At 38.6% G+C, this 27,068-nt stretch overlaps 1 protein-coding gene across 1 annotated transcript in view; it reads right to left on the bottom strand.

Annotated features, from left to right (window-relative positions):
* gpc5a (glypican 5a) overlaps nt 1–27,068 on the bottom strand; it is a 108,030-nt gene that overhangs the window by 14,393 nt on the left and 66,569 nt on the right. The window lies entirely within an intron of this gene.

The raw sequence follows: 27,068 nt of genomic DNA, 5'->3' as shown, positions 1-27,068 counted from the left end.
GTGAGACAGTCCCAAACAGGGCTACTCCAACCTATGAGATTTTGCACACTACTTCCACTTTTGCTCCCCCCGACAGACGAGAGTCATAATTCAGATTTTTTTTTTTAGGAATCTGAACAAACAACAAATGCTGTCATTTTTCCTGTTCAAACAGTCTTGATGGGGAAGTCACAGGTATCAGGTTAGCATTTGGATCTACTACTGAGAAAACCTGCAAAAGAAAAAGACTGCCAAGGTGTTGGGTACTTAAGCATGCAAAAATAAGTAAGTAAATAAATAAATGAATAATAAAAGAAGATGAGAGGAGGAGAGGGCATGTTGGTCCCATGTGTGTTTCCTTTTATAAAGTAAGACATTTCATGCTTGATAGAACAGATGTGCGCGTCTTTTAAGCTACTATTATGGCAATTATATGCAAATCCGACTGCCTTGAATACAAATAAGAAATTATTTGAATTGCATTTCTTGTCTTAGCACATACAAAGGACTACTCTTGCAACATCTTAAGCCTGCAAACTCTTCACATCACTAAGTGCATAAATGTCTGGTGTTGAGTGGCTTCAGGGTCACGTCTGTCAGTACAAGACACTGTGAAGCTGCAGTGGATGAAATGATGTTGTTATTGTTTTTCAGGGTCTTTAACAGAATCGAACACTTATAAAACAGATGTATGTATGGCTTCTACAATGGCATTTGATGCACATTAAAGAAACTAGAGCCACTGGTTATGGATCATTTCTATGTATAAACTGCACTGACCTTACAGGTTTAATATAAAATAAGAAAGTTTGATTCATATTCACAATGCCTCCTTTGGGTATTTTATTATCTACATTACAGTTCACACTATGCAGTCAAGCATAACTATTGATTTTGAATTACTGTGATGAATAGTTCCATATGTTACATCATTTTCCTGTCTTACTCTTCTATTCTTATCGTTGTATCCCTTGTTTTAGTTATTTAAAAGCATTTTAAAACACTGGTTCTGATAAATAAACATTATAATTATTATAAAAACATTTATTGCCATCTATTGTAAAGCTCCCATTTACTTTTAGTTGCTTGCTAGGTACACCTAGCTAAAACTAATGCAGTCTACGACAACAGAACTGCAATAAATCCTACCTTCATGAAACTTATAATGTTCAGTTTTTACTGAAACTGTTTTAGAGGCGTGTTGATTCAACGCTATGGTCATTTTGGAGGATGTCGTGTGTAGTGCTGTTGAATTGAATAGCACAAGACTTAGTCAACCCTCACTGAAATAAATGGGGTAAAATATTACATTTACTTTAGCTACCGTGTGTACCTGATGAACTGGCAACTGACTGTTTGTTATTTACTGGGTTTCAGGAGTGTGTATGTGTGTGTGTGTGTGTCCCAGAGGACTCTAGTCTAATGGTTCAACCTATTTCTCCAGTTCAGTCAGGCTCTCCCTGCGGTTGATTAACTTTGTGATCCATTAAGTGGCTTCATCCCCTCAGCAGGGAGAAAGTGCCCTCTTCGCTACCCTCCGAGGATTAGGGGAATCCCTTAGACATCATCAAAGGGACTCCAAGGTGAACAGGCCTGCTGACTTTCTATGAAGTATCAGTGAAGAGAGCAGCAACCCCGCTTAATACACTCAAATCCAAGGCTGGTCAAATACATTATGTCTTGTTTGAGCACTGTTTATAAAATACAAGACAATTTACTGCCAGTGACCGGTACTAATAACAGGATTCACTTTGGACAAATAGGCAGATATTACTCCAAGAACAGCTTGGAAGTTAACATCCTGCACGATCAACAAAGATCCCTTTAATACGTAGTATATGAGCATTTTTGTATAGCTTTGTGAAGCTTATGTGTTTTTAACACACTATCAATTACGCTTTTTTTTATTGAGTTGATTTTACTTTTTCATTGAAGTTTTTGAGGCTAAACCAGCTTAAAACAATCTGATGTGATGACATTTGAAAAATTAAGGATCAATTAAGGTCAGCCTTTTACATCTTTAAAAGTTCCAAAACCTTTTAGAAATCTAGCTAATAATTAAGGATTTGATGCAATATAACCTTTCAGAAGTAAACACCATCATCATAAATGTCATCTTAGTGAACTTTCCCAAATCTCCCAGATGAGCATGTGTGAAGATTTTCTCACAATGTGTACACTGTATACATAGATACTAATTTCTAGAAATCTGAGCTTTGAAAATCTTTAACAAAGTAGGTGTATATAAGAAGATTTCACTTTCTGTGTGGATGCTGCTCGACACTGGAGGATTTATCTTTCAGCCTGGTTCACCAGGTTCACAGTCGCACCATGACTTCTTTGAACATAAGGTTTTATACAGTGGTGATGAAGTACTCAGCTCTTTTACTTAAGTAAAACTATAGTGTATAATAATAGTGTAGAAATACTGTGTTACAAGTATAAGTCGTACATTCAATCTCTTACTTAAGTAAAAGCATCAAAACATAAAAGTAACAAAAGTAAAATCATTCATGATGCAGAGCTGCCCATTTCAGAATAATGTCTATTATAATATTGAAATATAAGTATTGATGCATTAATATGTATATTACTTCAGTGTTGCAGCTGGTAAAGGTGGGGCTTATTTTTTACTATATACACTGTATTATCTTTATCCATAATGATACATCATAATGTATTTGTTGATTATATTTTGTATTATTTATCTGAATCTGCAAAGTAATCAAAGGTTTCAAGTAAATGTAATGAGTAAAAAGTATAATATTTCTAAATATCTTAGATACTTACATTAGTGTTGAATCTTTTCCAAAGCTCGCCATGTTTGATAGGCAGCCATTGGTTTCCAGGTATTTCAGTACACAATGAAAATCAGCAATCAAACACTTAAATCTTTCTTGAAACACGTCATGCATCACAGTGATGATTTGTTCATCTTTTTGTCAAAATTTTTAAGGCTTAACATCTATACGTCAGCAACTAAAATGCAGTGCATTTAGGAGCTGTTCTCAGACAATTAAACCCAGACAAACAATAAGCCCACATGGGGAGTCTGAAAAGAAAAAAAAATATGAATTTGGTAGTTTGTAGAAGTTGTATAGAAAACTTTTACATACGTTCACAAGTGAAAAACAACAAAACAGAAAAGAAAGCATACTTTTTTCTTGTTCCTTGTTCTTGATTCCGTTCTTTGTCATAATTTTGTGATGAGAAGATAAAGATCAAAAGAAACTGTTAAATATAAGTGTCACTACAGAGGCACGAATACTTTGATCTGTGTGATTATGAAGATACTGTGATTAACTGTAATTAAGTTAATTTGTTCAATAAATTCATAATCCAAGCATAAAGACTTCTATGAAGAGAAGTGTGGATTTTTCGACACTTACCCAATTTAATGTTAAATCTTAAATCTGTAAAATCATGTATAGTACCACTCAGCATTGCATAAAATATAGAAAACCTTGCGGCAAAACACAGCCACTGCTTATGACAGGAGGCTAATATTTCATCACTAAGCATCTATTCAGAATTATTTTAAAATGTAAATGTTCAGTGGTGCATATAAACTACATATTACATTATTGCCTCACAATGACACAATCGTTCTATATCAAAGATTATTTTGTTTACCATCCCACGCAATATTTCAACAGCATGAAGCTTTAAACTAGCAATCAGCTGCAATCTTTTCTCATATTAAGTAGTTGGAAATTTGTGTTCAAGTTTCATTCCAACTCTAAAGTTGTTCTTGTGCTCTCCCTGTAGAAATCAAGTCAGAATTCACAGTGTTAAGACCATGATGCTCGAGCCGGGCACTGCTATGAATTATATGAAGCTGCAAGGCCACAACTTTCATTTTAACTTTTCCTCAACAAGCCCAGACAAGGTGTGAATGTGGCATGAAATGAGGTACGGAAGCAGGGCCAATTGATATTTAATTAATGCTAGGCCTGACTGTAGGGCCCAGGCTCATCTGCTGCATGTCTCATCCAATATGCATGATTTACAAGCGGGCTTCTTGCCACAGCAAACTTTCCACGCAATAAGGAGCATCGATGTGAAGTGGTGTACACAGCCAGCACACAGAGGAAGCAAGTATTCTGCAGCAACCCTCTGTAAATCTTGACAAATGCTATGTGGACTATGCCAACATGCAGCATATTTTATGCATAAGATCAAACACATCTGAGGGCACTAAATGCAATGAAACGTCAAAAGGAACTCAGAGTGCTTAAACTTTGTTTTATTCGATCTTTCCATATATCAGGATGAAGATTTGTGTGAAAAGACCTTTGTTATTTCATTTTAAATATTTAAAAGCTAAGCAAAATATAAACACCTTTGCTGTTTTGGGAAGCACTGAGTTGTAGTTGCAGGACACCTTTTCTTTTTTAGACCCTCCTGTTTTATTAATGAATGTGCTCTATAAAGACAAAGCTGATGCTGCCTGAACTAAAATTCACACATTTGCAGGATGGTATGTTTAAACCATTTGACATTCATAGTAACTCAACCACTGTTATTATTATGGACTGAGCACACTGTCTTTTTCCCCGAATATTTGGGAAATGTTACTCGGCTGTAATTGCTGGAGAAGTAACGTTCACACAATGCAATGCAATGCAACACTCAAAATACATAGTGCAGAGACTGTACAGAGTTCCCAAAATGAATGTCAAACATGAGAGCAAATTATGACGGCAATTATTGACATTATGAAAGCTTGTATGTTTTATGATTGAAGAAATGGAATGTGTAACACACTGCTGATGTGTTTCCAAGTCACATGTTCTTGATGCTCTTGCATTTTCTACTGTGTGTAGGATTTGGCAATTTAAGGACATTTTTCTGTGCTATCATTATGTAATTATGTATTTCTTTATATAAAAGCACTATTTTGTTCATATGGTGCTACTGAGGGTGGACAGCACTAATATCAAATTGAATTTCATCTCGTGGCAAATGCTCATGGGTCAGCTGATGATCAGTCTTCCATATGATATTGGTGGGTGATGGTGTTCTTGTTTTAATCATTACTAACTGGGTGGCATGATGATGGCTGGATGTCTTTGTGTTATGCTGTCAAATTGTTTTATGCGAGCTTGTGTGGTGGTTATGTTTTGCATATTTTTGTTATGTTTTATATTCAAGCCTGTGTGTGATCTGTGTTTCACCTGGCTGCAATACCAATTTCCCCTTGGGAAAAATAAAGTTGACGTTGAGGGTGAAAGAAAGGTTTCTGTGTTTCGGCTTTTGCTTTAGAGGAAAAGATTGGTCAATTTAAACAGACCATCCTGTCTCCAAACAGTTCCATGCATATACTAACTCATTTGAATTAGGAGATACATGTTACCTTTACATATTATTTTTTAAATCAAAATAATGAGGAAACGTAAGAATGTGGTTGAGGTCTAACCTATTATATATCCAATCCAATCACATCTGTAGGATTTTCCTTTAATCTCTCTCGTAACTAAACCACATATACCGCTTCACTTGGAAATACGTCACATTACAGAAGATAACGACACTCTAACTTTGACTTTAAGGTTAAGGAGAGGCCGTCGTCTTGGTTCAATAATGAAAAAGTCAATGTTGACTTGAAGCATGAAAAGGGACGTGTTGACGCAGGATTTGAACCCTGGTCTCCAGTGTCAAAGTGCTGTGTTTTGTTCACCCGACCACCTCCTAAAGACTTCTGTGCAATAATGGGATGTCACACCTCATGTATTAGAAAAAACAATTACGTTCCAAAGTACTCTTGACAAAGCTTATTAGTGGTGTAGAAATAAATTCTGGGGGAGACAGAATATTAAGATCGATTGTTAAATTCTGCTTATGTGGAGCCAGTGATATATACTGCCTGAATTAATGCAGGCTTTATTAAGTAGGGCGGGTTGTGAGCAGTAGAATTTAGACTTTTTATAATCCCATAGTGTTTATCATATTTCCAAAAATGTACACAAAGAAATTAGGATTGAAAGTCTTCATTTATATTTACACTTTCATCCCCAGAGAGAGTTTAAGGCAGCACATTCCTTGCCAGGCAGACGTCCTATATGAATTCAGCAGGAAGAGGTAACAGGACATCATTTTTCCTGCCTGGGCCATCTGTCAGCCCCCCAACATTGCCCACGTTACATTAAATAAATGCCTGGCTTTTCTCGGGAGTCCACAGCAGCGTTATTAAACTGCCTACCTGTGTTACGATGATAGATCTCCTCCAAACTATGGACCCCCAGCAAGCCCAGGTTACCCATAAATGCAGAACATAAAGAGATTGCTTGTGCGGACAACCGGTATAAGCAATGAAATCAGGCTGCACACAGCTGACTGGGTCTCTATTTGGAAAGAAGGCAACTAGAGGGGAAAGAATGATGAGCAGTCAGCTGTGCAAGCAGCTGAAAAGAATAAAGAATAAAAAAACGAATCCTAATGATAGTAATATAAGTGAGTGAATGTGTGTGAAAAGAAGTTCTAAAAGGAAAAATCCACCAAAAGAGGTTTTAAACATCGTCTCAAAAAGTCGTAGTCGAGCTGTTTTACTGCAAGCTGGACATTTCCTACTGCTGATGTTTCACTTCAACAGGATTCAACTGACTTTTATTTTGAAGCAGTCACAGCAGCACTTTCAGAATTTTTGGACAGTGGATGAATTGTAAACGCATACACCAGTTTCATCTCTGTTGTATTTCTGACAAAGTAGCTGCTCAAAGAGTGTTTGCCACCCACAGAATTCTGGGTATTAAACCACACTTGCAGTTACCACCAGCAACCACATGTGTCACCACATCAACCAAGACTGAAATCTTGAGGATTATGACTTTAATCAAACAAATTCACACAGAGAAAACCTGGGGTAATATTATCCGGCAGAGGCATACTGGTCTCTGGACGTATAATGAGACTGTCATGTACAGTCTGGTATGTGCAAAGAGGGCGCAAAGTGAGTGGGTGCGGCCCCCCGATAGGTTAATCGGGCCATGACTACAGCAAATACATATAATGCCCCACCATGAGACATATAAATATTCTATGTAGGCTAAAGATCGACATTTCGATTAATTTCTAAGTGAAAAATACGTAAAGGAGAAACATTACACAAGACACACAACAATAGACTCGACACTTTAAAGGCAAGGCTTAATCCACAAGTGTAATGCATATTGTAAAATGCACATATTGTGGCTGACACAAAACAAAACAACAGGCTATCTCGCACACATAACACAACACATATATATTCTAAGCTGCAACAAACCCATACAGTATGGGTTATAGTCAATTAATTATGCAATAGCTTGCTGACAGAAACTAGAGAACCTAAATCAGCTTCTGCCTCACAGTCACAATCATGTCTGCTTGCCAATTTCCCACCAGGCCTTAGTGACAAGCCTGTGGATGGCAAGCGCGATAATGGATGGTACTAATGGTCAAGCCTGGACCGCACATTAGGAATCCAGTCGATTCTCAGTATTGCACACAGGAAGTGCTGCCAGCAATCAATGCTAGGCTAATGTGCGAAAAGGAGTAAGTTGAATGTCAGTGTTGCTAATCAATAACTATTCATTTTCAGCAACCGCATTTCCACAAATAGGACACTTAATATTGTGTGATTGGATAATTACCATGTCCAATTAAGGATGTGTGACACTAAGCGATGGATGGTGGATGGAAAACATCTGCCGCAAGGTGCTAATGGAGACATGCGCCAGACTCTGATCGACAGTTGGGAGATGGATCTTGATGTCTGCAAACTGTGGGATGCCAGCTCAACCTGCAGGAGTCAGATAATCCTCTCCCTACCTCCACGGCATCGGAGATAATGGATGTCCATCCTCTCAGATTCTGCTCTAACAGGAATATGCTGCTCCAAAGGGAAAAGGACACAACCACTTTACAAACACTACATTTGCTGCTAATCCTACACATTTTTGATGTTTTTGAAAACCTTCTCCTATTTCTTTTTTTTGGGATAAATAATAGATGTTGTTGTTGTCTGCAATAAATTACTCATATTCTTTATTTTCACTGATAGAGAAAACATTATATAATTCCTCCACTTTCAGCAGTGCTGTAGCCTCTTTTGGCTACAGAGTCTGAGCTGACTCAAACACATTTTGGGACCAAAGCGACAGAAGGTCAGTACAGATTATCTTGTAGTGGGATGGAGTGACATCTCAATCTCATTCCTTCCAATCCAGCCCAGTCTCTGCTGATAATGTCAACGTATTTAATTCTTAGGACTCAACACACACACACACACACACACACACACACACACAAAGTCCAGTACTGTTGGCCAGCATGGCATTCAAACATTTGAAACTATGTGTAGCCCACTCCAGCCCCGAGGTAGACCTGACTTTCTTACAAATACATGCAGTGACGCCCTCGCACATCATGTCTTGCAAAAAATCCTCAGAAAAAGAGAGTCTTATCTGACAAAAGTCATGTCTACATGCCATCTTTAAAGCTTCTTCTCAGAGTTCACAACCAATTTGACCAAAAGCCTCTCTGCAACTGCACAGGAACAATAACGTGAGCTCATACTGTGATTAAATGCACAAACCATACATATACAGTACAGTCGCCTCACATTAGAATGATGACACCTATTGTACCTCTTACTCTGTAATTTACAACATATTTTAAACTCTACATCTGTAATTTACACAGACACAGACATGTTAAACAACAGGAAAGTTGGCAATCCCAGAAATGTAACTGAGCCTGAAGAGGCCCATTACAATTATGATTAAGGCTAATTGCTATCCCATTGCCCGTTTTAGTGATTTCATCATTTTGGTAATCCAACTCCTGGATGTTTACTCCCAACTGAAATGTAATAATTGGATTGGATGCATGACTTGATGAGGATTTCTGTGACAGTAAGACAGGACGTACTTGTACCATCACTGCCTCATTTCCTACTGAGAACGATAACATGTTTTAACTTACTGTAAATACAGCAATTGTTCAGTATGAAAGACCCACTTTCATTGTCTGTCAGAATTGGAGGCACAGGTGCACATTAAAATAATATATATGTTAGCCTAGAATATAATATAAAATTCTAGTAAATATAATTCATTTGATTTATTCCCTTTGGGACATAGATCACTTTCAAAGGAGACATTTTGACGACAGAAGCATTAACATAACTGTTGCGTGCGAGGACCCTGGAAGTGTTTATTAAATTATTATGTATTTAATAGACTCATGGTGAGGCAGATGATAACCCACAGCAGTATCTTAAATTTAAGAATCACCATGTATGTTTACCCAAGACCCTTGTTAATTTAGAGGGAATGTCTCTAATAAAGACAGATAAATTGCAAAAACAGACCAAGCACAGGTTTGATTTTGTCAAATCAGTCATTTTAATCCAGAGCTAAACTCAACCATTGTGATTGTCAAACCTTGTTGGAGCGCTTAAACTAACAATTTATTTTCATCTTCCTTTAATTTATGTAAACCGAAAATCTTTGACACTGAATTTGAACTCTCTGAAGCATTATTCACAGGATCCACAGAAATTCTTCCATTCATTTTCTCACAGAAATGTGAAATCTAACGAAACCTGCTCTTGCCTGCTCGTGTGTAGTGGGAGACTACACTCAGGACATGCATAATGAAGACAATGCCAATGCTGCTTTCTACAGTATAATTCAAAAAGCAATTGGAAAGATAATATACACGTTCAACACAAGTCTTTATGCAGAATTGAATTGCTCGAAACCCGCCCACAACATTATCTTTGACTCTGTTTCACTTTCTCTTTACAAGAAAGTGTTTCTGAACAGCAATGAATCAATTCCAGCCAAAGAGTCTGATAGTATATTTCTTTTTTTAACTTGAAATGTGTTTAAATCAGAGCATTAGCCTCATGTTTGATAGAACAATTACTGGTGAGTAAATGTTCATCATTCTTTGGCAGCAAACAAGCGGAGACCATTAAACAGCTTGCAAAAGCTGACCCTATTAACAGGTTTTCACTGCACATAAAAGCACTCAGAGCGTTTGTTTCATTACTGTGCTTTTTTTCCTCATATAGCTTTGGCAGAAGTGGACACATGTAGACTAATACAGCATTCTGTAATTCAGGTCTTTAGGAAAATAAGGATACGCTATTCCCAACATGTTTTATGTCTCTTTCATTGTTAGGCACAGCCTCAACCCCTCGAAGTTAATTGAAAAGGAATAAAGAAAACCTATTGCAGAAACATCTCCCTGTGTATGCCAACTGCTCCAGTTTTGGCATGTGTGCCTCTTACTGCACAATCATTCATTCATTGGAGGCATTCAAATGAAAATGTGAAATTTGGCCTGAGATGGAAAACATTTTCTCCTGCTCCAAGAAGAAGAATAAAAGCCAGTTAAACTGTTTGCTTTAATAAGGCTCTGACTCTGCTGGGAAGCTCCCAGGTCTATTGCTCACTGTGTTGTTTGTGCGGTGCAGGTGACCATACGGTGCACTATTAAGGCTGAAACCTACGATTACTTTTCATCTGACGAACATGGCCAAAGACTTGCACTGACCCCCCCACCCACATGAATGTATCCCCATAACATCGCCTGGCTTGTTATCCAAAACATCTAGTCACATAATGATTTAACATCTTTTAGAAATCTTTAAGACTCACTTTTCATACAAGCCACCGATCCATTAGGGGGCTCTAATTTAAACTAAATCTGTTATTTTCATAGCATTTCTTGCTGCCAGCTACGGTACAACGCTCTATTGTGCATTTTAGCAGCAGATTGTGAGAGTAACATGCAAACCAATTCCACCAGTTGAACTTTCGCTGAAGCAAGTAGATGCTGTGAGGATGTTATGCATGCCAAACAGCAGCTTCCGCAGACAGATAGAGTTATTTCTGCGACTTTGAACGAAACTGACGTGTTTGCAGTGCAGACAAAGGTTGACTACATGTGTGACCGGTAAGGAGTTTTTCACACATTTTGATTGGTTTTACATTCACAACTTGAAAGGAGCCTTCAATTGTTGTTTATTCTGTTGTCTTTGTTACATAAAACGCTTGAACTGTACAAGTGTATTTTGCTCGAGCACGACCTCATTGTTCACCAGCATGTTCTACAAAAACATGACACCTGTGATGGAATCTGGATGAGACACTTAAACTTGGCAGACAAAATTTTTTAATCATCTTGTACTCTGTATGTTGCGTTAACTGACCTTCCTGCACGGCCAAAACTTACGACATCTACATCAATATACTGGTCACAACATGGCTACTTCCACTGAAGGTAAAACACTGAACCCGCGATTGGTTTTGTCCATTGACAATTTCAATAAGGTTTATTCAAACAGGAAAATGACGTCCTCAAAAATGTTGATGAGAAAGAAAAGGCAACGTTACTTTGTGCATTTCTACTATGAGAAGAAAAAACAAATATGGAGCCGCAGATGGGTGAGAAGATGCAGACAATATGGCCTGTCTGTTCTGCAGCGAAGCTCTGTTTTATTTATATCACAGCAGTCTCAGGCCAAGACAACAGTAGCCACAACATGTAAAGGAATACTCCAGTAATATCAAAACAAGCTCACTACAGTTTACAGCTTAAAAGCCTTTGACAACAGCCTTGTAGGAATTCAGTCCACAGAGCTGCTCAAAGTGCAAGATGAAGATTTCTGACATGCCAGAAATCCTTCTAATTGTGCGACAGTCATGTTGTTGAGCGTTAATCAGGCGTTGTGACCTGCTCAAACTCAACATCACATGACAACTGATTTTACAGAAATTCAGCACAATTCCAAAATTAGTCGGGGGCGACTAATTTATGGTTAAAATCAGGTTTAACCCATACAGTGTTCATCCAGCATTAGGTCACGAGTTAATCGCTTCCCCCCATTAAGGTGATGGTTGGTCTGGTCTGTCTGGTCTGGCTGGTCCTCGTGTAGGTGAGGATATTTTACTGACTCTTGCTCCTATTAGGCAATACGTTTTGTTTGCTATCATTCTGTTGTCAGAGAACTGGGTGACTTTGAAAGCATCTATAAGCAAAATGTATTTATATTCCAGCTTTGCAAATTGTGACAAGAGCGAGAGTGAAGCCTTGCGTATATAATGGATGGCAGTCATAAATCATCAATTAGTTCGGCAGTAAAATGATAGTGTGTAGTCTGCAATATTGAATGCTTATTTTATTTTATTTTTATTTTAGCATGTTTAATGCTGTTGTTTATCAGTTAGTGTGGAAGCAGGAACTAGTTTTTGAGAATTTAGTCCTAATAAATCTAAAACAAAACGGGACGACATTTAGCAAAAGTCCAGTCAAAACTCAGCACTTTAATTAATACACAGTTTAACATATCAAATTGAAATGTAGAATGACAAATGTTAAATCAAATTTGAGTTAAATTGAGTCGAGTTAAATCGTACCGTTTCAAATCAGCTTTCAATCATAGTGTATCACTCAATTGTACATCATTTATAAAAAAAGGTATTAGTAAATGTGAGCAGTATGTATCTACAACTATTACTTTTGACATCATTTTAACAATTGTGTTTCCAAACACCAGACTCAACCTAATGTTGGTCAGAAAACAGGTTGGTCAGGTGCACCTATTATACTTTTTGCTTGTGTACTGTGTGTGTGTGTGTGTGTGTGTGTGTGTGTGTGTGTGTGTGTGTGTGTGTGTGTGTGACCGGCGTGCTAAGTGATTGTGATTTGAGAGATATGAGAGAGAGAGAAAGCTGCACATAGTGTTGTGACATTCAATCACTCCAACGTGGAAAATGAGTCATTGTGGGTCTTGAGGAGGAAAACTCGTGGAAAAAAATGCGACTCCCACAGGGGGATCACAGATCACTGACACATATCAGCTCTCTGATATCTGACTGATATGATCGTGTGGTTGCAACACTGTTGACACTGGTACCTTTTCTGTTCCAGATGGTTATCACTGTCAAATGCTCAGTCTTGTTCTCAGTCTCTGCTGCTCAAGAAGCTGCATTTTGTTCATTCAGAGAGTATTTGTCTCATTTCTGAGGTTTATAGCTCAAGGGGCAACATCCACTCAACATTATTATTTACATAAACAGCCATCCCCTCTAAATTTCAAATGATGTGGTTGAAAGTCAACATATAAAAGCATCGACAGGATCAAGAGGTCAGTACTGTTTGTTTAATTAATCAGAAGAATAAGAAGGACATCTGGTGCCAAATCTAGTAGCTGCCTCCCCCCTGAGATGTTCACGCATCACACAGAGTTTAAAGCGATTGAAACAGTAAAGAGCAAAAGCAGTTGCAAGGTCAAACAAAACTGGCAAATGTCGTTCGGGCTAACAGGAAGGCCACAAGTACATGAATAAAAGTGCAGCACAACAGAGAGGTGCAGACAGACGTTTCAGGGCCACATCTAGTTGAACCATGAAAACGTGTAGGACCCTACAAGGTTCCACTGCTGTCAGCTAATGAGAAGGAAATGAGGATACAGAGGGCATATGTTCACCAAACCTAGATGATTAAATAGTGGAAAGCCTTTGCCATGTTCAAAACCCTTGATGTCTGTTGCAACATTTTGCTGTAGGGTGAGAATTTGTTGTAAATAGTGTTCTGGATCTATCCCATCTGTGTCGAAGCACCAAACTAGTGATGGTGGCGTAATCCTGTAAGTAGTGTTTCTTGGCACACATTAGGCCCCTTAATGCCAACTGAGCGTCATTTAAATGCAACACCATTTCTCAGCTGCTGACCAGGAGCATCCCTTCATGGCCACAGTCTACCCCTTTTTCAAAAGGATACTTCCAGCAGGGACTGTGTTACAAAGCAGTCACTATCAAGTCAAGTCAATTTATATAGCTCAATATCACAAATCACAATTCGCCTCAAGGTAAAATTATCATTATCTCTAGAAGCTTCAAAAAAAATCACTTCAGTCTACACGACTGGCTTTCACAGTTGAACCCAGCAGGGCACCTCCGAGATGAGCTGCATGGGGAGGTTTGTAGCATGACTGCATTGCCAAAACCAAAATTCCTAACAACTTGTGAATTCATGCCTACAAAGTGCATTTTGTCCTAAAAACCCAACAGAATAATAAAATAGAACAATCCAACAGTAGTGTGATTCTCTGACACGTTCGTAATGCTCTCTGTTCTTGTATGAAAGTGTAGGAATAGTAGGAATATTAAAGGAGCATTTTGTGAGACGGGTATTATCACAGGACCTGTTTTTGATGAGAAATTGATTTTTTTGTCAGAATACGTTAGCCTCAACAGCAAACAGGTCATTCATCTAAAAACTAAAATAGTGGCAACAACTTATACCTGAAACATTTGATTAATATGTTGTTTATGTTCACTATTGCTCAAAGAAGAGATCACCTGTGAGCAGATGATGAAACAGAGTAGAATGGAGAGATTTATAAAGCAGTTTCTTATTCCAGTGCACTGATGCAGACCTGGAACATGGCAAACAAAAGCAGATTATTCAAGTTGAAGGATTCTCTATGCATTTATTCAAAGACAGACAAGGGTCCATTGAGAAACCATGCTTTTAATGATAATCTAACTGCTGCTGTGCAAGTCACAAATCACAACCACAATCTAACCTCAAGATGTAACACCATCAAAACGGTCCTCCTCTCCTCTTCGTGACCATGACATCAACATCAAACTGCTGCAGCAATGTTTCCTGCCTGGATATCAGCCTTTTCCATTATTTCTCATCCATTATCGCTAAAGGTCAACACAAAACATCAGTCTGAGTAGATTCAGACACCTTGTTCCTGTTGGGCGACTAAGATTTTCACCGGTTCACCTGATGTGTTTCTGTCAGTGAGTGAGTGTGTGTGTGTGTTGGTCCATGCATGCTTGTGTATAGATGCGGTTGTGGGTGTGCATACTATTGAGAAAGAGGGTTAGCTGAAGGCTTTTGCAGCAGACATACAGTAGATAGGTTTTTTCTGCCTGGCAGGGCAGACAGACAGGGAGGAGGGATGATGGGAAAGCAGTGCGTGGGTCTGCCAGGGCTGCTGATGCACATCTAAGGATGACCTTGGAGGTCTGAGGATGAAGGCTGAGTGAAATTTTCAGAGGAGATGAAGAGGAAGGAGACAAAACCTGTCTGTCATATGTCACATTGCTGACAAGTGGTGTGGGTCACGCAAAGTCTACTTTCATGTCGCCACAAGCTGTGGAAGCAAAAGGGTCTGATTTCAGCGGTAATCAAGTGCAAATGCTTTTCTTTTTTTTTCAGAGAAAACAGGGGAAAAGGGTGACTCATGTTATTGTAAGTGAAGTGGATTTTAGAACAGTTACAACCACTTTCTACCCACTTTCAAACTTAAATGGTAGCAGAATTGAATATCACTAAGGCGACACCACCAATATTGTTTTAGTCATGCTAACTGTGTGGCTCAATGGATGGCAATATCAGTTGGCCAGTCAGTCTACTACTTTGTTTCAGACTGAAATATCTTAACTATTGGTTGGATTGCTATGATGTTATCATTCATAGTCCCCAGAGGATGAATCCTAATGACTTTGGTGATCCCCTGACATTTCCTCTAGCGCCACCATGAGGCTGTCATTTTTAGTTTATAATGAAATGTAAACATATCATTTAAGACCAAATACCTGCAAAACTAATGAATTCCCATCAGCCTCAGCTGTACTTTATGTTCAGTGCTAATTAGCAAATGTTATCATGCTAACAAGCTAGACTAAGATGGTGAACATGGTAAACATTAAACTTGTTAAACATCAGCATGTTGATATTGTCATTGTGAGCATGTTAGCATTTAGTTAAGTACAGCCTCACACAGATGCTAGCATGGCTGTATGTAATAATGTATGTTGTTTTTACTTTAAAGCTATTGCACCGTTTTAACATCTAAGCTTGCAATAGAGAAATTGTGTCCAGTCAATGTAGCCTTCAAAGCATCTACTTGGCAGCACACAGACAGCGAGTAAGAGTCGGATCGACTAGGAGTAGACAGGCAGGAAGAGGGTCAGTGTCGATTGGTTGCCGGGCCATCAGAGAATAAGTTGTATTAATGAAACGTTCAGCATCTGTGCTTATTGATAGAGCAGACTTTTGGTAGATGGACTGTGTGTCTGACACCGAGCTGATTATTAAAACAGTTCACACAATGATGTGTGCTTGCCCTTTTCATGGTTCATTAACACAATGAGATGTCCTTCCACATGCAAGCCGCAGCTCATTAAGCCAGCCATTAAATCATGCACGGTGTGAGAAAATGATTGAAAAACAGGAATGTGCCGTTGAAGATAGTGACAACTTACTGTGGTTAAAACGCTTTACTTAAAAAGAACACAAACACCTGGAAGGGAAATGATAAAGAAAATGCAAGGTTTCTATTATCTTACAATAAAAATGTCATTATGTTTACTGTGGCAAATCAAAAAGCAATTGCATATTATTTTCATCCAAGCATGGAGTTAGAGCAGGCAATGACGTTCAAAGCACATACACAAGGTGTGTATTTCATCTGAAACAGAATCCAATCTGAGCTGTGACCATATCTTAATACACAGCAGATATTAATCTGCATGCTTTCATCTGTCTGCTTTGCAGCTTACTTATGCGAAAGGGTACAAATTTTCTTACTCGTAAACAGGCAGTGACAAAACCATTACTTTTTTTCTGTGTAGGAGAAGGACAAGGAGACAAAGAGAAAAATCCCTAGAGTATTTGGAAAGTAGAATGTAGTCTGGTCATACAGCATGTGATCTACAATCTATGTTTTTGCTGATTGATTAGCAACAAGACATACATCCCCTCATCTCATCAATATTATTTATTGAAAAAGTATTAATATAGATCCAGACTGTCAGTGGCCCTTATGGCCTAACTGTGGCAAAAACCTGCATTACAGTGATGTATTAACACATATTTGAATGCAGTGTGATGCCGGTTTAGATAAAACTACCATTGCCATCTCATAAAGTCTCAGATGATTTAAATGTTAAACCACGTCAAAGTGCACAGCTTCACAGATTTTTGTTTTGCTTACATTATCTCGCTAATTTTAGTTGTGATAAAAACAGCTATTTTAATACACCACTCACACCATTCATTTCCAATAGTTGAAAGCAGGCTGAGTTAAAGAAAGGTGCATGATTATCCATATGAGTTAGATAAGCCCACAGAAAACGGGGGAGGCATTCATGATGAGTCACAAGAGACTGATTACATAAACTAATCCCACAGTGAAGCTAAAACCTCAAACAATCTGTGGATGAGTAGGAGGCAGTGGGGTTAATATGTTGTTTAAGGTAGTTTAGTATCTAGGGCATGTCAAGGTAACCTAAATTCAACTGAGAAAGCATCATTAACATAGAACACATAACACGTAACACATAAAAACAAACACTGGTCTAAAGTTACCAAAGAAACATAAACCAGGCTCATATTCAGGCCCACTGATATCTTTGAGGAGCAGGTCACATTTTTCTGGTAATGCTGCCATCTTGAGAGTGTATTAGCTGACTTCTGTTACTCTGTATTTCCAAATATATAGTTGTTAGGGGTTAAAGTGTTTTTTGTAAAGACATTTCTACCAGCACTGTCTACCACCAAGACTGCAGGTCTTAGAGCAACTAATGTTGGATCTGTTTCAAAGCTCTTCACCACTAGTTAGGCAGCAGACGTTACACAGAACAGCCAGGGGTGTTATGAGAAATAGTGTGTACGTTGAGCCAATAACCTCTGAACTGTGAGGTCTAGATTGAAATATTTTCCCTCAGGCTTATCAGCTCAAGATACATCCAGTGGATACAGAATCCAAACTGTTTGGCTGTGGTATAAAAATGAATGATACATAGATGTATCACAACGCTTTGGTACATATAAGCATTTGGTTCTGAAGCATTAAACAGAAAGGAAGTCATATTGTATTTCATAAATAATAGACCACCCATTTCAATTAGGCCCACCATTTTGCATTGCACCTATTGGGTGTTTCCACTGTAGGAAGTATCCCACGGGACCAAGAGTCTTTGGAGGAAGTTTGATGTTTCAGCCAGAGGAACCAGGGACTAAATTCAGTTCCTGTAGAATAGACCCAGGTGTAAAAAAGTCCTGCTTCATTCATAAAACAAGGAAGTACTCTAGTATCGATGTTAGGACAAAGGGTAGACATTTCGTGCTGTTTATTAAGTTTGGCTTCTCTGTTTCCTGACTAGTACTTAAGGTCACAGTGATGAAGATGAATGCTGTCACCACCATGATAAATTGGCATTTTCTAAATGGAAAAAATGACGCCTTTTTTTACCTGCAGTTGTAAAAATGTAATTGCAATACTCTGACACGGCCCAACTTTTCAAAAAATGCTGAATTAAGACTTTTTAAGACAAGAATTTATTGTTGCTATCAAATCATTTGCTCCATAAGCTCTGGACCCCCCTGATGGCAGATGGTGTCTTTTTCTGGCAATCTCTGGCAGCCACCTCATCTGTCTGCCGATGACAGGAGCCATTTTACTAATGCACTCATGAATGCTTCGTCTTTCATACGGTGTCCTTGACGCTCACCTCGACTGTCTCCAGCTGCAGTAGAGGGTGATGGACTTTGGGTGGAAACCCTACGTAAAGTGTGAGGATTTTCTGTTTCTTGTTTCTTTTTTTTAGTGTGTGTACAGTGGCAGCTGAATATCGTACAACCAGTGGGGCATACTGAAGCTGTCCTGTCTCCAGTCTGTCACATGTGGCCTTTTGACAGTTCGACCCCTTCAGTTCCAATTATTCTCCCTCCATTTGCGTCCATCCAGCTACATTTTTTTCACTCCAAAATGGCTTCCCAGTGTCATTACTGTAGATCCTCTTGTCATTCAGCTTGATGTCTTGCATGCAGATGAGGAGACTGATGGTAGCCCCCCTCAAGAACCTTTATCCACTCATCATGGTGATCTGACTGAAAGGGTTAAAGCCTATGCTGAGCATCAGCAGGGATGAAACATTAGGTTGGTATGAATCAGCAGTCACTTGTGTGATCGACTTTGAGGGCAGCTTCTAGTGGTTTTCTCCACAAATCCATTGAGTTTCTGATGAAGTCTCTTTGTTTGTTGTTGACCTTGTATACTGCAAGATGTTCCAAGGATCCATGAGTGCTGCACCAAGTCTTAGACTTTATGGTTGTTCATCCAGACAACAGCTGATCAATACAGTTGAAATCAGCATCATGACAAGAAGACATTTTTTGAAGGATGCAGTTTGTTGTGCTATTGAAGTGTACACTATTACTAGTATACTGAGGTGATGACCGTGAAGTTGAACAACACCTCTCTAATAGTTTCAACAAATCATTATGATGATTAAACTACCCAACAGTGCTGCATGTAAAGTACTTAAAAAATTGGCTCCACCTCAACCAACTACAACAGCAGAATGCTACTTTCACATTAATACATCAGTAATATTAATCCAATAACATAATGTTTAATAGAATAACACTCATAGGAGCCCTTTTTCTGCATTATGAGTATTATTTTTGCTAATAATACTCACATACTTTTACTTAAGTTACATTTTCAATGCAGGAATTTTACTTCCCAGAGTATTTTCACAGTACGGTGTTGTTACTTTTACTTGAGTAAAAGATCTGAATACTTCTTCCACTATTGTATAATCCAGACTGTGTTCGGGTTTGTACAGCGACAGCTCTGTCTTCCAGTACCTGGTGCTTTGGCCCTCTGTTGTTGTTTCCAATCCCCTGCTGAGCTCGAGTATCGACACACACATGTCCCTTCAGCTTCAAGACTTTGAGTTTCCATGTTGGATGACAGTTGGATGGTGTTATTCCCTTGTGAATATCTTTCATGATCAATATCGTCCTGCCTTGTGTTAGATAGCCAGGGTGGGAGTCTGCTGTTAGTAACTGGTTCATTTGTGCTGCTTGGCATTAATGCAGCACTATTAGTTTCTTCAATCAGTAGGTGTGGATTATTTCAGGACCCATTTGCTTTTGTAATGGAGACTGGTTCCTGCTCTGGAAGATTGCAGTGGTCTGGTTCTGGGTCAATTAGCCACTGACCATTGGTGATACTTGATTATTCTTTCACCCAAACATGTATTTACACATGTTCCAGGCTCAAATCTAAACCAAAGTTGTATTGTAACATTAGCTGCTAAAGCTTTAACTACATAATATTCCACAACAGCCACAGCAGCACTTTAAGCTACAGCTCCTCAATAGCCTGACCTGACATACTACCACCCAGCCAGAATACAAACAAACAGCATTTCCATTCTCCTGGGTTACATCATTACTACTGTGGCTACAATTAAGCTTCATTTTGCTTTTTACCAATTTTCTCTGAATCTTTATTTGTTGACAAATGCATGTGTTAACCACAGTTTTTGGTAAACTAACAACAACTATAGGGTTCCATGAACACCAAGTGAGGAGAAAAATAGCGTTCCTGCAATAAATAGCATTCATAATCTAATTTTCGTGGCCGGAGGCATTCTGTTTTCAGGTCTGTCCATCGGTCCGTCCATCCCATTCTTGTGAACACTATATCTCAGGAACCCCTTGAAGGAATTTCTTTCCACTCGAAAGTCCACTCACACTCAAGGATGAACTAATTAGAATTGGTAGTCAAAGGTCACTGTGACCTCACAAAACACGTTTTTGGCAATAACTCAAGACTTCATGACCACATTTCACAGCTGGTCGGGCACTGAATTGACTCAAAGGTCAAAGGTCATTGTGATCTCAAACATATTTCACACACATGTTGGCTGTACAATGAAGTAAACTGATGAAATACTGTGCATAATACAATTGAGTTTTTTCAGTCATTTAGCTATAACAATTTACCTATCTCGTTGGAGCCACTTTCTTTACTATTTGTTCAGTGCATTTCATTGTTATGAACTACTCAGCATCTGCCTAGCAACTGACATACAACATTTGACCATAAAACTGCACTATTTAGAAAGATATAATGGTACAATCTTTGAGCAGACATGAAAGTCTTTGATGAATCACTTAATTATTAATTAGCTCAGTGGGTTAAGTTAATCGAGTGATAAAGAGACAACCTAGGGGCCCACCCAGTAAGGCTCAACGGTCAAAAGCTTATGAGACACTGCTGTAAATGACTTCGATCCCATTATTACTGGCACAGGGGAGGGCAGGAGTCACAGCAGGTGACCTAATTTGATCTCACACTGTAATGAGGATAAAGATCTTTGTAATAGGCACAGCAAAGTATTACAGGGCATGTTAGGAAAACTCCAAATGGCTCCCAGTGATAGGCCTATTATAGTATGTCCAACAAAGTGGCCTTGATGTAATTCCCTATCTCTCAGATCTCTCATTTAGAGCTGGAACACATACAGCACCGTAAATTATGAAAGAAAATTGGTTTTACGAAATGTGTGCCGTTGAATGCTGTCACGCCGATTATCACTTGACATTAGATGGCAGAGAGGTTCTACATGCAACAGATACATTCAGCCATTTACCACCGGCCTGCGAGGTAGACGCTCAAATAACATCAAATACTCTCCTTCTGAGACACTCCTAATTAATAAGAGTCATGGTAAAGAAGCCTCTCCCCTTCCCCTCATTGTGCTTACTAGAAATCGATTTGTGACTCTCCTGCTGCCACTGTGTCTGACAGATGTCTTTTTGCAGTACAACACTAACGCTGAAAGCAGTCACAATGTCTGCAGCTGAACTATACCAGGCCAGATAAGAGGCACAGAGCTGCCTGTTGGGGTTGCAGCATGAAAAAAAACCTTAGTTGTTCTCCACTGCAGGTGTTGTTGACAGGTAACAGAAATCCAAGGTTTAGTATTGGATAAAAGGCAGTTGAGGAAAGTCTGTTTTCTTCTTCTAGTATTTACATATCGTAATCAGCCAGGAACTGCAGGTAACTTTTTTTAGCCATGCTAGCGGCACGGCTACCGCTTTGGTCCACCGCTTTGGTCCAGACTGAAATATCTCATATCTCAACAACTATTGAATCCTAATGACTCTGATGATCCCCTGACTTTTTCTCTAGCGGCACCAGCAGGTCAAAGTATTCAATTATCCAGTGAAATATCTAATTGACTTCTAGATGATTAATGCTGATATCTTTGGTGAATCTCTGACTTTTTCTCTAGCACCACCAGCAGGTTGACATTTGTGGTTTTGAGGGAAATATCTCAACAACTATTTGATGGATTGCCATTCAATTTAGTAACAATATTCATGTTCCGCCAAGAATGATTGTAATAACTATCCACCATCATCACAACATTAGCATGCTGACAAGCTAAACTAAGATGGTGAACATGGCAAAGTTAACATCTACATGGTAGCATTGTCATTGTGAGCATGTTAGCATGCTGACATTAGTCCAAGTCCAGCCTCTGTAGTCTTATCTGTTATTATCTCACAACTGTGCAGTGATTAATAAGCCACCTTGACTAAAATGATAAAAACTGGATTTATTACATTCAAAGCTGAGCTAGGAAAGGTTTTTATGTGATTAAACCAGGTGTGCAATTATCTCATCAGGCTCAATCATAAAATAGGGCTGCAGCAGAGAATGATCTTATCCCAACTACTTGAGACCCTTCGGCTTCACCTTATTTACCAAAATTAAGTTCTGGATATCAGAGCTAAAATGTATCTTTTTATTTTTTCTATTTATTTGGGAGTGTAAAAGGAGTTTAAACCCGTTACACATGCAAAAAGCACACACAGCCACTGTCTGGACCAATACAGATCCACAGAAATGGGATACATTATAGCTTTTCTTAATGAGTATTCCAATTATGTCTATTATAATTAGTAATTATGATCCTGTTATGATGCTTTACATGCACTGTAATGGGCTGCAATACACAACACTGTGATCTTACAATAGTTTTGACATTGAGGTGCTAGTTCTCATCAGTGTTAAATGTTCAATTCATTTAATTAAGGAGGAAAAATCGGGTGTGTGTTTGTTGAACCAATGGGCAGGTCAGTAAGACTTACAAAAAACAAAAACAGGGCCTGTTTGTACAAGATCCTGGTTAGATGCTCTCTCTCAAATACATTTACTCAGGTAAAATTTTGAAGTACTTGTACTTTACTAGTCCACTACATTTCAGAGAGAAATATTGTACTTTTCACTCCACAACATTTATCTGATAGCTGGAGTTGCTAGTTACTTTACAGATTAAGATTTTACATAACATACGATCAAGTTATGAAATATGATACCGTGCCATAGATTAAAATATCCAACAGTGTATAAAGTAGTTAAAATGAGCTTCACCTTTACCAGCTGTAACATTTAAATGCTGCTTATGTGTGAAATCATCACTAATGATATTCCAATAATATGATAATATAATTAATTTAACTCTCTGAAAGGCACCATTCTGCCCAGCAAGTACTTTTACTATAATGCTTTAAGTACATTTTGTTGTTAATACTTTTGTACTTTTACATATAGAGTATTTTTACAAGCAGTATACTTTTACTTAAGTAAAACATATAAATACTTCTTCCACCACTGCTCTCTGGTATGTCTTGGACTCCGGACAAGCTGTGAGCAGTCAGTGAAGTGAATCAATCTTTTACCTGTTTTTACTGTGTGCTTTTTTTCTGGGTTTACACAAATAACAAGTATTTTTACAAAGACAGTGGCTCGGTCAGGTAGCTCAGCCATCTGGAGCGCAATGCAATATTTCTGAACTGCTCACATTGTTGCTTCTTGTCACATACATAGCATTCTCACACAACAGTAATTCTGCTTAATGAGGATAATCCCTTAAATCAGGCTTGTATTGTCAGTATTGAGCTTATCCCATTTTATTTCCTTATCATCTCGATCTATCGTCAACATGTTCTGCTGATAAACATCAAAGACACAAAGGAGAGGGATTATGGGTAATTGCAGAGAAATGAATCAAATTAAATTATACATGGTGTTTAAGTTCTGCATCTGGCACTGAGATGGAAAAATGATTGTACTGAATTTACTTTGATAGACTGGCACGCTTGTCATGAAATGGCAGCTGGAAACATCAGTCTTGTATATATACTTCTATATAGTCTAAGATTTTAAAACTCGGAATTCACTGTATAAACACTGTGAAAAAGATGAGAACACAAGCCACCACATCACATACTTCTTACTTTGTTTTTCAACATGTCTCTCTCACTCCCCCTGTGACTTCATTCACTAGTGAATAATTCCATAATGCATGTTTGTCAATCATGTGTTTGGTGAGATGTTATTAGCACTTTAGTTTTTATCTCACCTTCATGCATTTTTATTTTTACCCGGTTCTGTGGTTGCATGTGTTTTTGGTTCTGTAGTTGTATTTAATATTGTATTTCTGTCTCCTCGGCTTTGTTTTTTGAAGTTTTGAACACAGACTGAAATAAAAACAATGTTCATTAATAGTGTATCACCACCACAGTGATTTAGCCTCATGGTAGCCAATTTACCAACTCTGTTGCTGCAGTAAGCTGGAGTAACTTTTCGGAACTCTCTACTGCAACAAATAAAACTAAATTAAGTACATTTGCCATCCACAAAGAACAAAGTTAATGTATTGACAGTCAAAGCATTTGGTGACAGCTCCGTACAGCTGATGCAGATTTGTACTACTTGCTTGCCTGATGAAACGTGTGATGATCACAGTGCATCCCTCTCACAAAAAAAAAAAACCCTCTCCCTGCACTATGAGCTGTGTGCTGGAGCAAATCAATTCATATGATGATGATCCATCAGGCAGCTTCTAGTGACTTCAGTCGATGCTTTAATTACAAAAGAGTTGGCAACCCCGTGGAGACTGCCACATCCTTGGGGAATTATTAGCAATTTTGTTGTGTCATCTTGATTAATGCATATGCAACCACTCTCAGCAATATTTGAAAGAGCTTACAATTTAACAAAATGCCAAATTAATAGAGCACGTGTGATGTTGATTATTGTACTTTCTGAATGAAGTGACCCAAACATAAAGCATATAGTATCTCTTTCATACTGAATCAAAGACCTGGTCACAGGTTGTCATTTTTGATTGGTTGCCATTCTCAAGAGGGTTACATAAGAGAAAAATAAACCAGTTTTGTGATGTGACAACGCCGTGCTTAAGGTTTGATTAGGTTTGGGTACACAAAGTGGCGTGCCGCAGATGAATGTAAAGAGCAACTTTTAATTTAGACCGTGATGGAAAATGAATGATAACCCTATCCCTGAAGTATGTTGGCTTAGTTTCTGTCTGCGTCTATTTATTAACCTAAATTAACTGAAACCATTGCAGAGCTCAGTGCACAGATACAAGAAGAGGAGAAAAAGCAACAACAAAAAAACAAAAATCCACATAGTTGAATGCAGTTATTGTAAGTCCCTTTGAATAAAACCCTCCAACCCAGACCAAGTCAGAAATCAAGTGCTTATAGATGCTCCTAATGGCCACACTCAAAGGTAGAATGAAAAACCAGCCGTCATTGAGAGGGAGGCAACGCGATATCGTTTAAATATGGGGATAATGGTGCACATTTTGTGCCACAAATAATTGTGGAACAAATAAAAAAAAAGCCAGAGAGAGAAGTTCAAACCTTGCTTACTTTCTGTACAGTTGGCCAATCACTGTGTGAACTGGGTGAGAATGTCAGATTGTCAGTTTCGGAAAGGTACAGAAATGGTCGGACACAGCCCACCCAATCCGATGTTGGAAAGGTGTGGAAGGAGGGGGATTCCCAAACTATTCGATCATCCAACATGCACTTCTGAAGAGGCATACTGGCAGCTTATCACCACTCCCAGCTCTGCTGATCTCAGAGCTTTCTTGTGAGGCGTGACGAGGTCAGACGCCAAACATCAATGCTGTACGTAACATTCACATAATAATCCATTCCATGTAAACTGGCTGACTGAACTACAGGATTATTATTCAGCTATTATAGAATTGCTATAACTCTGTGACAGATACACGAGCTAACTTCGACTCCTCTCAGCCATAGATTTATCTCTTATCATTATTATGTACTTGAAAATTATTGTAGAAACTGAGCTGTTTTTAAATTCTGACCAAAAGAAGTAAGTAAAAGAACTAAAAGTCTGTCTGCAAACTACATTATCACTGGGTCTTGTGTGAATGGCAGTGACCAAGTGTTATCGGTGACTAACAGTCTCACAGGATTGGTCAAATAAGGGTTAAACCCCTGTTTATTAAATGTGTCATACACCAGTTAGTGTCTGAAAGTATTATATGACTACGGTGGTTACAAACAATGACGATGGAGAATGATTCAGAGGACAGTGGGTTGCTTATTTATCTGTGACCTTTATTCACTCCTACAGCTTGAAGAGGTGTTTTGGATTAAACCTCCAATATTGTACCTTCTATTTAAATTGTTTCTGCAGATGAACACAAAAATTAACCAATTTTATCTTCAAAAACATTAGATGAACAGATGTTGTTTTCTAAAGGTAAGATCCAATTGAGACTCGACTCCAAGAGTCCTCCAGAATGATTTGAGTGCATGTTTTAATTTCTGTTCATAAATTATAATGGATAAGTACTCACAGTAATTGCTTGCTGTACTTTTCAATCTGTTGAAAGACTCCTTTTTCAGAAAGAGAGACCAATAAAACATTATGTTTTTAGTGCTGCTGTATCCTTGACTTGATAAGTCTACTTCATATTCATTTAAGTCTACTACAACAATAAAACCCAAGGAAAAACACCTGTACCAAATTTTTGTAGCAATACATGCAAAAAAACTGCAGAATCCTACAGGGACTGACCAGAGGTCTGGTTCAGGTGGCGAATCCTCAGTATTTGTGAGGGTCAGGCAGCCGGGGACAGAGGTCACAACAGACAGTGGGTCATAAATATTGGAGACAGGCTGATCTGGCCTATGACAAGGAAAGAGCGGCTCTACTGTAATGGGTGATAAATGTCAGAGCCTCCTTACAGCCTCAGATGAGCGATTGTTAAGCAGCTTCCCTGAACCTGAGCTGCTGAAGCCTCGAGACAGACTGACAAGCAGTAAAGGAAACATTTACACGGATAGAAGGGCTTGTTTGGATGACCCGCCCCCCCCCCCCCCACCTTCCTTGCTGTCGCCATAGGCAAAATGAGAGA

The sequence above is a fragment of the Enoplosus armatus genome, chromosome 1 (assembly GCF_043641665.1).
Source record: "Enoplosus armatus isolate fEnoArm2 chromosome 1, fEnoArm2.hap1, whole genome shotgun sequence".
Taxonomy (NCBI): domain Eukaryota; kingdom Metazoa; phylum Chordata; class Actinopteri; order Centrarchiformes; family Enoplosidae; genus Enoplosus; species Enoplosus armatus.
Note: the sequence above shows the minus strand (reverse complement) of the source record. Positions and strands in the feature narration are given on the sequence as shown.